Genomic DNA, 14,326 nt, shown 5'->3' on the forward strand with positions numbered 1-14,326 from the left:
ACTCCAGCAGTCTCAGGAGCTTTGCTAGGTCACGTCACTGTGGTGTGTGTGGACATGTCTCTGTGCGAGAGTGCCCTAAAGCCTCACTGACAGCCAGCCCCCACCCCTTCCTTTGTGTTCATAACAATAACTACGATGTCTTCACTGGCCTAGGCCAGTAGCCCACGCCAGAGCTAAAAGCATCTCTGGACAGGTCACTGTTGAGATGGACGGACAAAACCAGGTAAGTCCCTCTGCCTCTGAGCTTTGTCCTCTTCTGTTCCGTTGCTGCGCACGCACAGCAGGTCTGCTCTCTATCCCCGCACCCCACCCGCCCCAATCGGGGGTCCTCTCTCTTTTCCTGGTTATTTCAGGAAAGTGCTTGTTCCATCCCCTAGACACAGCTGCAAGGAAACTATCGTCATCTTCACTGTAATTTAAAAAAAAAAATGTCCTCTGGGTCTCCGGTGCCACGAGAACACATGGGGAGGGGCAGCTAGACGGCAGTGCCCCCTCTCTGTGAAGTTGCTCCCATGCTCATTCTCGGGTAGCCACTGTACAGCACAGGTGGGACAGGGTGGGCTGTCTGCAGATGAATTTACCAAAGTCAACGAGAGGGGTGGGGAGCAGAAGAGAGAAGTATGCGGCTCGATGGCTGAGACACACAGCTTCACCCGGGAACTCAGGGGTCATTGGGCGAAAGGGATGGTGCAGGGTGTAATCGAACCCCCTCCAGTTGACAAGCCATCCACCTAGGCAGTGGATAGAGGAACCTTTCCTGAAGATGTTCACTGCAAGATGAAGGTCCACACACAGCTGTTCGGATGTGGGTGGTTAAGTTTAGACTTTTTTTTTTTTTTTTAAAGACAATCTTTTCATGGAAGACACACACTGTGATTGGCCTTCAGGAGGCTAGAAGGTCATTCTTCCCGAGTTTTCTCTAGGCTGCTCTGCCATGTGCCTCTTCATCAGCTCCTTGGGTCTTTTAAATCTTTTTCTAAGCCCCACCTCCTCCTGTGTTTGATTTCCCTATGGGTATTGATCTGTCCAATCCTGTAACTATGGAGAACGAGTGCCTTCAGACTCTAGAAATGATCCCTGAAATGTTGTCCTTGAAGGTCCCTTCACAGGCCATCTCCTCCCACAATGCATCCGCTGGGGGGTGGCCAGAGTGACAGAGAAAACAGAAAAGAAGTGAAACTGTCATTGCCAAGGCTGTGGCCCTCTGGAAGGTTCCCCCACCAGCTCTCATTTCCAGTGCTCGCTCCCCAGCGGGTGACCTGTTTTGAAGGCTGTAGTGCACTGGTTCTCAGTGTGGGGGTCAAATGACCCCTTCCCAGGGGTTGCCTAAGACTGTCAGAAAACATGTTTATATTACATTCCGTTACAGTAGCAGAATTACAGTAGAATGCAGTAGCATTGAAAATAACTTTATGGTTGGGGGGTCACCACAACACACGGAACTGTATTAAAGGGTCACGGCATTAGGAAGGTTGAGAACCGCTGCTATAAATAACGTCTTTAGGAGGTGGTGTGTGACTGGTGGGAGCTTTTGAGTGGTACGCCCACTGCTTTCTCTGCCCACCCCATGTCTGCTGCAGGGTGAGCAGGCACGGCCCCGTGCTTCCACCACCACAGGTCAAACCACACCTCTACACTTTCCCACCATAGCAGGCCCAATCCCTCTGAAACTAAAGCCAAAGGAAAGTTTTCCTCCACTAAGTTGTTCCGGCTTGGTATTTTATCTCCATGGTGATAAGAGTAACAAACGTGGTTGAAAAGCAACTCTGGCGACTTTGCTTATTTTCCTGTCTTGCGTAACTTCTGACTCCGGAGTGTCTTATGGAGACGGCCATGTGGTAAGGAACAGGGACCACATCTTAGAAACAGACCTCCTGCCCAGTCAGGCTTGCAAGTGCCTCAAACCCGGAGCAGTTGAAGCCTATTAGGGACCCTGAGGCTAGACTGCCTAACTGCTCCTGACCCCAGCAACTGTGTAAAATGATACGTGACCTTCGTCTTAATCTGAGGGAAGGGACAATCGGTTACACAACAGATAACTAATATTTGAATTCCATCACATTTGGCTCATTGCCAGCCTCAGGAGTTACCAAACCAGCAAGGGTGGAGATGACTTGGGGTGGTAATCACGTGGAAACCACCAAAGGCTGCAACCTTCTCTCTCCCTCACTGGAACCGCAGACACCAGTCTCTCTTTGAGTTCACGGAGACTTTACCCTCTCGAGGCTTTTGAAAAAAGTCCCTTCCCCCTTCCTTCTGCAAGCTCCGTCTGCCCCAGTGATGTTAGAGGTCCCAGGTCCTCCCGTAGTGGCAAAAGGGGCGTCCAGCGTTTCAGATGGCTCCCGATCCCTCATGCATGTGTGCTCCTGCTCTATGGCATCAGCAGGACTCAGCGAACATCGGAGTCTTCAGAGAGAGGGTGGGCAGAGATGCAACCTCAGATGGCAACCAGTCAGAAATTCCACAAGGGGTGGAACGCTGAATTAGAAATGGTGGTGCCCTAACAAAGGCTTGTGATGCCAGAGAGGGTGAGGAAAATGTTATAAGCACTTGACTTATAGCACAGGTCTCAGTGCCATAAGCAGTGTCTTCAGCCTGGCAACAGGGACTTGCACTGTCAGCTAACAGGTGCATAGCACCCACCAGAGCCATATCTGCCATCTTCCAGGACCCTGTTACCAAATGATAGACCCTCCGTGAGCACCAGCTGGGCAGGCTACTCATCCACTCTCAGGGCTGCTCCTTCCAACAAAAGGTTCCTATCAAGGAGTGATGGGTGTGTCTGGTCAGAAGGGCATAGTGCCTGAGAAGTAGGGAGAATTTATTTTGGCTTGTGGTTCCCGGGATATCAGTCCTTTAATAGTAAGGTAGGTATGAAAACTAGAATGGCTTGATCTGTGGCAGTGTGAGTGTGTGGCACGGCTTGTTCACATGTAGGGAGATCACAAATTAGATATAGTCTTCAAGCCTCCAGCCTTACCTGTCCCACTTATGCTGGCTAATCTACATCACACATCCCAAAGGTTTCCTAGCCTTCCCAAACTATCATCATGGGGGGGCCATGTTCTCAAACACATGGTCCTGTGGGGAACAATTACACCCTAACTATAATAGCACCCAGCAATGGGCAGACATGTATTGCTGGTTAGAACCCACACTATAGAATCACACATGGGAGCAGGGCTGCATCACTGGCCTCAGCTCCCACCCTCAGATCCTAGGCCCACCCATCTACCACCTTCTCTTCCTCAATGAGATCAATGCTACTTCCCCGCTCTGGACCACACCCACATAAGGACCTAAGTTGGAGCTGATAGGCCAGGCCCTGCAGTCAGTCCTGAGCATGTCAAAATTTACAGGATAAAGTACTTCCCTCAAGGATCTAGTCCTGTGGGAAAGACAAACAAGTGGACAGGTATTCAGATATGCTTGAGTGCCTAATAAACACAGGTGAAGTAAGGTCGCCCTGAGCCAGGCCTCCCAGGGGACTAAGCAAGGAGAGAAGTAATAATGACAGTGGCTGGCTGACCATGAACGCTATTTGCCAGGTGCCACCACACACACATAAATAAAAATTATTTTATTTTTAAAAGAGCCCTGTCACAGCTGGGCCCAGTGGTGCACCTGAGAGGGAGGGGGGCCACAAGTCTTGATCATTCTCTGCTGCATAATAAGCTTGGGCCACCACAAATATGTTAGACCTGTATGGGGTCAGGGAGAGACGGGGTGTGTGTGTGTAAAGAATTGCCTTTCTGTGCCGGGTGTGGTGGCAATCCCAGCACTCGGGAGGCAGAGGCGGGCAGATTTCTGAGTTCGAGGCCAGCCTGGTCTACAGAGTGAGTTCCAGGACAGCCAAGGCTACACAGAGAAACTGCCTCGAAAAAACAAAACCAAAAACAAAAGAAAAAATAATTGCCTTTCTTTGTCTCCATTTTACAGTTAAAGAAACCAGGGAGCAAATTGCAATCATTTACTAAGGTTATATATAAAATGAAGAGGAACCGACTATCCAATACCTCCGATTTCTGAACTATTACCAGACACAAATGTAGAGCACATAGCTAGCCTCTACCACTAGGTGGCAGTAGTATCTCCACTACCCACCTCCCCTCCCTTTTTTTTTTTTTTTTTTTTTAATCCTTAGAGACTGTCAAATATCCTTATGGTGTAGTACTGCTCTGATTGGGAACGACTAAACTAACCATTTTTCTCTCTTATCTCCATAAACTCGTAATGAAGTTTATTGTTCACCCAGGACCAGGCATCCTCCTAAATAATTTAGGTTATTAACTCATTTAATCCTCACAACAGCTCTTAAGTGCGAGCATCATTGCTCTGTGTTCCACGGAGGAGGACATCAGTAGCACGGAGATGTTACGCACATTGGAGACAGTCCCAAAGCCTCTGAGTAGTGGCGCCTTGGTCTGAGCCTGTTGAATGTGGCCTGGAGCCACTGCCTTTGCAGCAGTAGTGGGCTGAAGGACGTGGAGATTGGGGGTGGGGGGGTTTCGAACAAGTGTGAGAAATTTGGACAGCATAAGATTGGTAGTGAGAGTGTAACGCAGAGCACAGCCAAACAGAGCAGAAAGAGGCTGAAGAAAGAAACTGAGAAGACACAGTTACTGAGGAGGACAGACAGACAAACCGCTCACTGGGCTCGGGCAGTGAAAAGATGTCAGATGGGAAGGGTATGATTAGCTTGTAGGCGATGACAGCAGTAGGGAGGATGGGCTGGAGCGCTAAGATTCATGGCTGGATTTTTGTGGGGTCGATTTGGACGAAGCTCTGAGTGTCCATGACTTAAGCCCATGATAGGAGACAGCATTCGGAACAAAGTCATCCGAGCCACCCTGTCCCCCAAGCCCTGGCCTGCCCACACCCCTAATGTCCATTAAGAGCAGATGCTCAGGCTCACAGCCCGCCTGACTCAGGCCACCTCAGCCCCTGATGCTGTCCTGGATCTCCCTTCAATCCTGGTCCTGGCTCCAGGAGCCCCAGAGGGTCCTGGCCCCCGGGGCAAGGCTTGGAAAGTAAAGCCAGACTGAGCTGGTTCGATGGCTCAGCAGAGTAAGGCCTTTCGCCGCCAAACCTGATGCTTGCGTGTGATGTCAGGACCCACATGGTAGAAGGAAAGATGTTACTGCCTCAAGTTGTCTTCCGACTTCCACACATGCTGAGGGTGGGCGAGAACACACACACGTTTCCCCAAAAAAATCAAAAGTAGAGGTGGCGTGGAGTAGCCAATACTGTCCCAGGCCCCTCCACCAGGTCCCTAGTTTGACACTTTGCACTGGGCAGAGCTAGTAACTCCTCTTCCAATGAAAACTACAGGAAACCCCAGGCCCTTTCTCCAGGGGTCATCCCCCAATAGAACAGCAGGTGGCAGCACCATGATTTTTCACAGTAAAATCGAGGCTGAAACCTCAAATGTGTTTCTGTCCTTCTTGGACTTTCATCAACGCATCCTCTCTGCTTTTGCTCCGCCCCCACCCCCCTCACCCTGCTCCTGCCCTTTGCCCTTCTTAGTTAATGAGAAACAAAAGCCAATGGACCCAGAAACAAAGTTAGAAGGAGAGAGGAAACATCGGAGGTAGGGGGAGATCAGTTTGTTTTCAGACCTATCCCTGGTCTCTAGAGCCCACTGTCCCAACTCCCTCAGTTCCCCAAGGTTATATCTAAGGTGGAAAAGTTCCTCGTGACTGGTGATACAGCTCAGCGCTTGCCAAGCCATTGATGTTTTGCAGAGGGCCGGGTTTGATTCCCAACATCTACACGGTAATCTATAACTCTGGCTCCATAGTCTCCGGACACCCTCTTTGACGTCCCTAGGTATCAGGCACATAACGTACATGTATAGACAAAATATTCATGCAAATAAAGTAATTTCTTAAAATTTTAAGTCCCTCATTAGTGGTCTCAGCACCTGAGTGCTGAGGCAAGAGGATTACCATGAATTTGAAGCTAGTCTGCGCTACCAAATGAGGGAAAAATAAATTTCTGACTTTTGCCTCGTCTCGTTAGACAGGACCATTATTCAGTCACATGATGTATGTCTTTTGTTTTGATCCTGTGGGATTTTAAGTATAGTAATATATTTGGGGTTGGGATGCACACATGCCGCAGCATGGGCATGGACCCATAGTGGGTCCTCACCCTCCACCTTGTCGAAGCAGGGTCCCTTTGTTGCTTTTGCTGCTGTGAGCAAGCTCTAGGCTAGCCTGTCCTCAAGTTCCACCTGTCCTGTCACTATAGAAACACTGTGATTACAGACATGTGCAACGTGGGTTCTGGGGGATGGCTTCTGTGGCTAGCTCATGCTTTTACTTGCTTAGCCATCTTCTCACCCCACCCCACCCCCTTTTTTTGGCTCTTCGAGCTAGAGTCTCCCTGTGTAGCCCAGGCTAGCCACAAACTCACAAACCTGCTGCCATGGCCTCCCATGTTCTAAGGTCACAGATGTTTAATCCCAAACCTTGTTTACATTTATAACTTTAAATATTTAAAAAGTGTATGTGTGTGTTCACTTTAAAAGCTTCCTCGGTGCATACATTCTACCATGACACACATACTTTAGTTTGTTTCGTGAGTGTTCCCTATATCTGTGAACATAATGCATTTACAATTTTACACTTCACAGGCATGACACCCTACCTCACCCCCGAGCACCCCAGTCCCATGCCTGGCCTGCTTCCTCTTTGCCAAGAATCTGTGTGAGCCCAGGTCAAGAGCATCTTGTGCTCTCTCGTGGCTGGCGTTTGGATAAGGGAAACACATCAGAATCATGACACAGGATTGATGTCTAACTCGTCAGGTGTTGTGTTAGAATGAGATGATCCCTCCCAGCTTTCCTGAGGCCAGCCCCACTGGAAGGCTTCTGTCCCAGGAGACCTGTTGGTTTCCAGCACATCAGAGTGGTCCAGTGACAACTCATCTTCCCTGTGGACCTTACAGATTTAGAGTCATGAGAAAGAATGTCTCCATTGTCTTCCTGCTGCTGTGACAAACCTTCCAACAGAAGCAACCTGAAGAGTTATTCTGGCTCACAGTTCACGGGTGCCATGCATCAAAGCAGGGAGGTGGAGGTAGCAGGGGCAGGGTTCACATCACATCCAGAGTCAGGAAGCAGGAGGACAAAGTTCCCCTGCTCCTCACAAGCTGGTCTCCTTGTCATACAGCCCAGAACCCTTACCCAGGGAACAGTCCTGCCCACAGTCAAGACGAGCAACACACGCCTTTAATCCCAGCTCTCAAATGCAGAGGCAGGTGGATCTCTGTGAGTTCAAAGACAACCTGGTCCACACAGTGAGTTCTAGGAGATGTGGGGATTAGCAGTGAGACCCTGTCTCTAAGTAAATGAATAAATCTTAAAGATGGGTCTTCCCACATCAACTAATGTAATCAAGAAAACCCCTCATAGGAGTTTCTTTCACCCAAAAGAACTCAGGCTTTATGTTGTATATAATTTACAAAGCTGGAGAGACAGCCAAAATTAAAAATCCATTGAGAATGCTGAACAGCTCAAAGGAAAACAGCCTAATAGGTTAACCATGCATTCATCAGATTGAACCGTTATAACAAAGTATCATAGGCTGGAGAGATGGCTCAGCGGTTAAGAGCACTGACTGCTCTTCCAGAGGTCCTGATTCTCAGCAACCACAAGGTGACTCACAACCATCTGTAATGGGATCTGATGCCTTCTCCTGGTGTCTCTGAAGACAGCTACAGCATACTCGTCATTCATATATATATATATATATATATATATATATATATATATATATATATATATATATACATATATATATATATATATATATATATATATATATATAATAAAATCTTTAAAAACAAAGTATCACAGAGTTAACAGAAACTCACTTTTCCTAGTTCCGCCATGGGCTTGAAGTCCCTGGTCAGGGTCTTAATCTCAGGTGCTAGTGAGGACCTTGTATTGGGTGGAAGATGGCTGCCCCTTGCAGGCATCCTTAGACACTGGAACAAGATAATAATCCCTTACAGAAATGCCAATAGCCTCGTGTCTTAGGTGACTCTCATGGAGATGTGACTGTGTAATGAAGAGGGAAGACCCACCCTGGACCTGGAAGACACTTTCCTGAGGACGGGGGTGGGGGGTGGGGTCGGGTGGCTGGACAGAGTGAAAGGCATAAAGGTAAAAACCACTGCGTCCTCAAGTTCCCCTGCCATCTTTCTGGTCGCACTACAGACCAAGTCACCCTTGCCTCCCTGCCTGCTCTGCTCTTTCTATAAACCAAACCTTCCTACCTCAAGTTCATTTGTGCCAGGTCTTGCTCACCGAGCAAGGGGAAACATATGTTCCCTCTGTCAGAAACAAGTCCCTCAGACTCAAACAAGGTTTGGGGTTCGGAAGTCCTCTTTGCCCTGTGTATCATCCTTTTAACTTTTTCTTTCCCTCCCCGCCCCTCTCCCCGTCCCCTGATGGTATTAGGCAGCTAATTGCACACTTCACACCTTAAAAATTATTGAGAACCCCAAAGAGCTTTTGCTTATGTAAGTCCTATGCATTCATAGCTACTGGGCTGGAAATTCCAATGTTAGATTTTAATATAAAAAAATATGCAACGTGCATTCCTTTGGTTAGCAGGGGTGAGTCAGCACACATCCCGTGGCCTTGGATGCGCTCCACTGCATACTTAGGAGATCAAGAGAGAAAAGCAAATACCGTCTTGAGGTTTTTGTGGAAGTCCTTTTGACCCAGAGAAAGATGCTGAAGGACTCCTAAGACTTCCCCAACTACTCACGGAAAGACACAGCTCTTTGGCGAACTACTGAGTAAGGATTTCAGTACACTCCCTAACTCCCCGTATCCAAAGGTTATGTCCACTTAATCATAAACCACACAACATAGTGGCATCACTTTGCTCCATGTGGTTATATGCATTTTAAAGACACTAAGAAGAAAAGGTTGGGCCTGGAGAGATAGTTAAGAATGCTTGCTGCATTCAGAGGATCCTGTTCGTGTCTAAGCACCAACATCAGGAGGGCCACAACCACCTGGAACTCCCGCACAGGGGATCGGATTTTAACTACAAACCCACGACATCTCTCTGCTCTTGGGCAGATCTCTTTGCCCTTCGTCCCTGAGGACATCTCTTGGGCGCTTCTGTGTCACAGGATTTTCCTTGTCCGATTTACATTAGTGCAGAGGAGGTCTGTGATTGGACAGGGAAAAGGGAGGCGGAGCTAAGAGACAGAGGGAGCGTCTCTGGGTAGGGGGAGAAGGAAGATGGCTGTGGACACAGACACGGACCTGCGTAGCGTTTACCAGTCACAAGTAGTTGTGGTATCGTAAGGTTAGATTATTTGGGATAAAGCTTTTATCATTATCAATTGGCTCTGAAATTATTGTATTGGCATCTTGTAAATTGTAATATTATTGATACATAAATCTGATTGGTTAATTACGCTCTAAGAGTCTTGATTTTACCGGGTTACTGGATATTGTAATATTTAACCGTGAGGTTCCATTTAGTTATTGGAATGGGGGATCACTGACTACATGGGTTTACGCTGAGGAAGTATTAGCGGCTCCCGCAGGGAGATGGCAGGCTCTTTTTTTTTTTTTTTTTTTTTTTTTGGTTTGGTTTATTGAGACAGGGTTTCTCTCTGTAGCCCTGGCTGTCCGTGAACTCACTCTGTAGACCAGACTGGCCTCGAACTCAGAAATCCACCTGCCTCTGCTTCCCAAGTGCTGGGATTAAAGGCGTGCACCAGAACTGCCCGGCGGCAGGCTCATTTTTTAATATTCCCCGCAACATTTCTGTCTCATGGTGCAGGTCTACCTAGTTCATCTGAATCCTGGGAGATTTTTTTTTCTTTTTTAGATGAGATCTCAGGATCGACCCATGCTGGCCTCACACTCAGTGCTACCACAGACTCCCAAGGGCTTAGGTCATGGGTGCCTTTTACATCACTGGCTCTTCCTATAGCATCGAAATGATGATGTTCCTGCTCTAGAAGAAAGCATTGACATCGAAAACGTCCTGTGTTTGCAGTGTGCCATTTTTCTCTGGCTGCTTTTTGTTCATTCACTCATTCACTCACTCATTCATTTATTCATTCATTCATTTTGTTCATTCATTCGTTCATTTTTGCTCCCAGCATTTTAGGGAACTGAGGCAGGAGGATCATGAAGTACATAGTGAGACACTGTCTCAAAAACCAAAAGCAAGAAAAATCGTCTTGGTGGCATAACTCCATGACTATAATTCCAACACTTGGACTCTGAATGCCAGAAGATTAAGAATTCAAGGCCTCAAACCAGAACTATAAAAGACCCTATCTTTTAAAAAATAAAAAATAAAAAATAAACTATCAACAACAATCAGGCGTACTGACTGATGGCACACACTTTAGCTCTAAGTCTTGGAGGCAGAATCAGGCAGAGCTCTGAGTGTCAGGTTAACCTGATCTACATAGTGGGTTCTAGACAAGTCAGAGCTAAATCTTGAGGCCACGTAGGGTGTTTTGAATAGGTATGGCTCCCATAGACACAAGTGTTTGAATGCTTGGCTATAGGGAGTGGCATTATTAGGAAGTGTGGCCTTGTTGGAAAAAGTGTGTCACTGTATGGGTAGGCTTTGAGCTCTCCTATGCTCAAGCTACATCCACTGATACAGTCTCCTTCGGCTGTCGGCTGACCAAGATGTCTTACCTCCTTCTCCAGCGCCATGTCTGCCTGGATGCTACCATGCTTCCCACCATGATGATAATGGACTAGACCTCTGAAACTATAAGCCAGCCCCAACTAAAAGTTTTCCTTTCTAAGATTTGCCTAGAACGTAGGTGCAGAGGAAAGGGTAGAGAGCTTACTCAGTATGTGGCACTTGTCCGACTCTTATTCTTCCTGTATTTCATTTTTTAGTAATAGAATTTAAATGGGGTTTTCTTTTTCAGGGTGTAAACCTGTATTTCACAGCGCAGCTTTACACAGAACACTAACAGTACATTTCTTCATATTTTATGGGGCATGGGGTGGGGGTGAAACACACAGACTTTCTATTAATATTCATCCCATATGTCAACCAACTCCCAAATAGACGCACTGTAGTTTGTTTGGAATTTGAAGGTTTAATACAAAAATCAGAGGAGGAAAAGGAGTAAGTTTATGTGACATAACTGATGGAAAAAATAAACTCAAGAGACCATTTAATATAGTCTCATGTGACCTGAAGGATATGATTTATTGACTGTGTGCCCCACCCCCAAAAATAATCTCCTTGGAATGTTTATAGCAGCCAGGTCTTCAGTCCTTCCTGACAGGAAGCAGCCAATCTCCTTATCTTGATAGGCAGGTCTTTTAGAAAACAACTGTGCCTTGGTATTGTGGTCTATGCCTGTAACTGCAGCATTTGGTGATTGGAGGCAGGAGGCTCGTCCTCTTGGGCTACTGTGATGGTTACTCTCAGTTGTCAACTTGAGCTTTGAAGTCACGCAGGAGACAAGCCTCTAGGCACACCTGTGGTAGATATTTAGCCTCTGGCCATGCCTGTGAGGAATTACGTTGTTTACGTTTATTAAGGTGGGGAGATCTTGTGGGAGTTTGAATGAGAATGATCTGTGTTGACAGATATTTGAATACTTGGTCCCCAGTTGGTGGAACTGTTTGGGAAGGCCTGGGAGGTGGTCTTGTTGGAAAAGATGTGTCACTGGGGACCAGCTTTGAGATTTCGAAAGCTCATGCTATTCCCAGTTATCTCTCTCTGCCTTGAAGTTGCATCTCAGGACAGGAGCTCTCAGCTACTGCTCCAACACCATGCCTGCCTGTCTGCCTGCCTGTCTGCCTGCCTGCCTGCTGCTATGTTCCCCACCATGGTGGTCATGGACCCAGACCCTCTGAAACTGCAAGCCCCAACTTTCATTATAAATTGCCTTGGTTAGTGGTGTCTTATCATAGTAGAAAATTAACTAAGACAGACCCACCCTAAAAATGGACTCTGGTCCTAGACTGTATGAAAAGAAGAAAGTTAGCTGAACACTAGCATTTGATGTTGTCTGCTTCCCAATTGTTTATAGGATGTGAACCGCTGTCTCGGGCATTTACTGTCTTGACTTTCTTATCATGAGGGTTTGTTTCCTTGAGCCAAAGTAAACCCTTCTCTCCTAAAATGCTTTTGTTGGGGGTATTTTAAAACAGGACAATTAACTAAGGCAGCTATATAGTCAGTTCAAAGCCAGCCTGGGTTATATGAGACCCTGTCTCAAAAAACAAACCAAATAAACAAACAACTGCAAAATTGAACTGTGTGCCATTCTTTATAGTATCTGTGGAAACTTGACTTACCAAACAAGTCAATTCTTCTGAGTTAGGTGCATCCAAGTGTCACTGGTTGGTGTGTGTACTCTGGAGAAACTATCCATTTGGTCATGGTGATAGTTATTGGTGGTGAAGACCCCACAGTAGCAGTGGGCATGTCTTCTGATCTACTTTTAGTTACTGTTAAAGTTTTAATACTATTCCCACCTTTCCTCCTTATTGTAAATGTATTTTTTTCTTGCATCTTTATATGCCATGTTTCCAACATCTGTGTCATTTTGAAAGACTGTCTCTGCATCTTAGTCAGGTTTCTATCGCTGTGATGAAATACTATGACTGTAAACAACTTAGAGGAAAAAGGTTTTATTTTGCTTAGGTTTCCACACGGAAGTCCATCATCAAAGGAAGTGAGGGCAGGGAGTCTGATGCAGAATCTGATGTAGAGGCCATGGAGCCGTGCTGCTTATTGGCTAGCTCAGTCTGACTTTTTTTTTTTTTTTTTTTTTTTTTTTTTTTTTTTTTTTACAGCACCCAGGACCAACCACCCATTGGTGGCACGGTTAACTGGGCCTGCCCACATCAATCAAGAAAATGTATGAAAATTTTCCCAATTGAAGTTCCCTCTTCCAAACCAACTCTAGCTGGTGTCAAGTTGACATAAAACTAGCTCTGCTCTGTAAATTAAGTTTTCTCATAAACATAGTTTGTGTTTCTCATTCCTTACATTTGAGTAACTTGGGGTTATATATTAGTTATTTCCTCTTTGTTCTGCTAGGAGATCTAGTAAAAGCAACTTAAAGAAGTGTTTGTTTCATCTTGCAATGCAATCAATTGCATTCCATCGTGGTGGCAATGGTGAGGGGGAAGCCTCAGGTGAGCCAGAGATGTAGCTCAGTGGGTAATGTACCTAAAGCATACAGAAGGCCATGAGTTCAGTCCCCAGCACAGCATAAACTGAGCATAGGGTGCACACCAGTTACTACTAGGACTTAGAAAGTGGAGGCCATCCTCAGCTACATATTGGGTTTGAGGCTAACCTGGGCTATGAGAGACCTTGTGTACAAAAGAAAGTTAAAAGGCCCTAGTGGTGAAGGATAGTAAATTCAGGATGTAACAGGCTACCTCACTTCAGATATGCTCCCACAGCTCCGAGTCCACACTGACATTCCCCGCTGCCACCCATGGACAGATGTGACCACCCCACAGTGTCATCTCTGAAGCAGTGATGAAGACAGGCCAGGAACTTGGTCGCCCATCCTCAGACCACAGGGCCTGTAGTCACCAGCTACACACAGCCGCCATGCTCCCTCTCCAGTCCCAAGTCCCTGGAGGCTTCCTCCCCTTTACCCAAATGCAAACTTCGGCCTTCACATCAGGGTGGGAGTAAAGTGGACCCTCCTACTCAGGTTCGATTCCCACCATGGGGACCAGCATACACCAGCCCTGGACTTTCCGTCTCTTTCTCCTCTGTCTCCCCGTGTCTTTTTAACCAGGGGTCCTGAGTTCAATTCCCAGCAACCACATGGTGATTTACAATTATCTGTAATGGGATCTGATGCCCTCTTCTGGTGTGTCTGAAGAGAGTGACAGTGTACTCACATATATAAAATAAATAAATAAACCTTTAAAAACAAACAAACAAAATCAAAAGCTCTCCTGTCCCAGGACACTCCTCAGTCCAGTTTAAGCCAGAACAGTGTGTCCTAAATACCTGCTAGTCCCATGCAAGACAGAGCTGTGGTCCGGCTCCTGCCCAGGAGTCTACTTTTAAAGCCCTCTCTTTCTCTTCTCCAGAAGATCTCCAGGGACAGTTTGACAGAGGGTCTAGCCTGGACACTCAGATTCAGGTTTCTTCCTCTGTTAACGAATGACCAGAGCTCAGAAATAGAGTACAGATTGGCCCCTGCAGACTGTCAAGGATAAAGACCAGGCCAGCTACTGCAGGATTCCTCACCTTAGCTGAATCATTGCTGTTTCCTTTCTGACAAGTTGGTCATGGACTAAAATGACTGCTCACCCTGTGGATAAGAG

The sequence above is a fragment of the Mus musculus genome, chromosome 6, assembly GCF_000001635.26.
Source record: "Mus musculus strain C57BL/6J chromosome 6, GRCm38.p6 C57BL/6J".
NCBI lineage: Eukaryota > Metazoa > Chordata > Mammalia > Rodentia > Muridae > Mus > Mus musculus.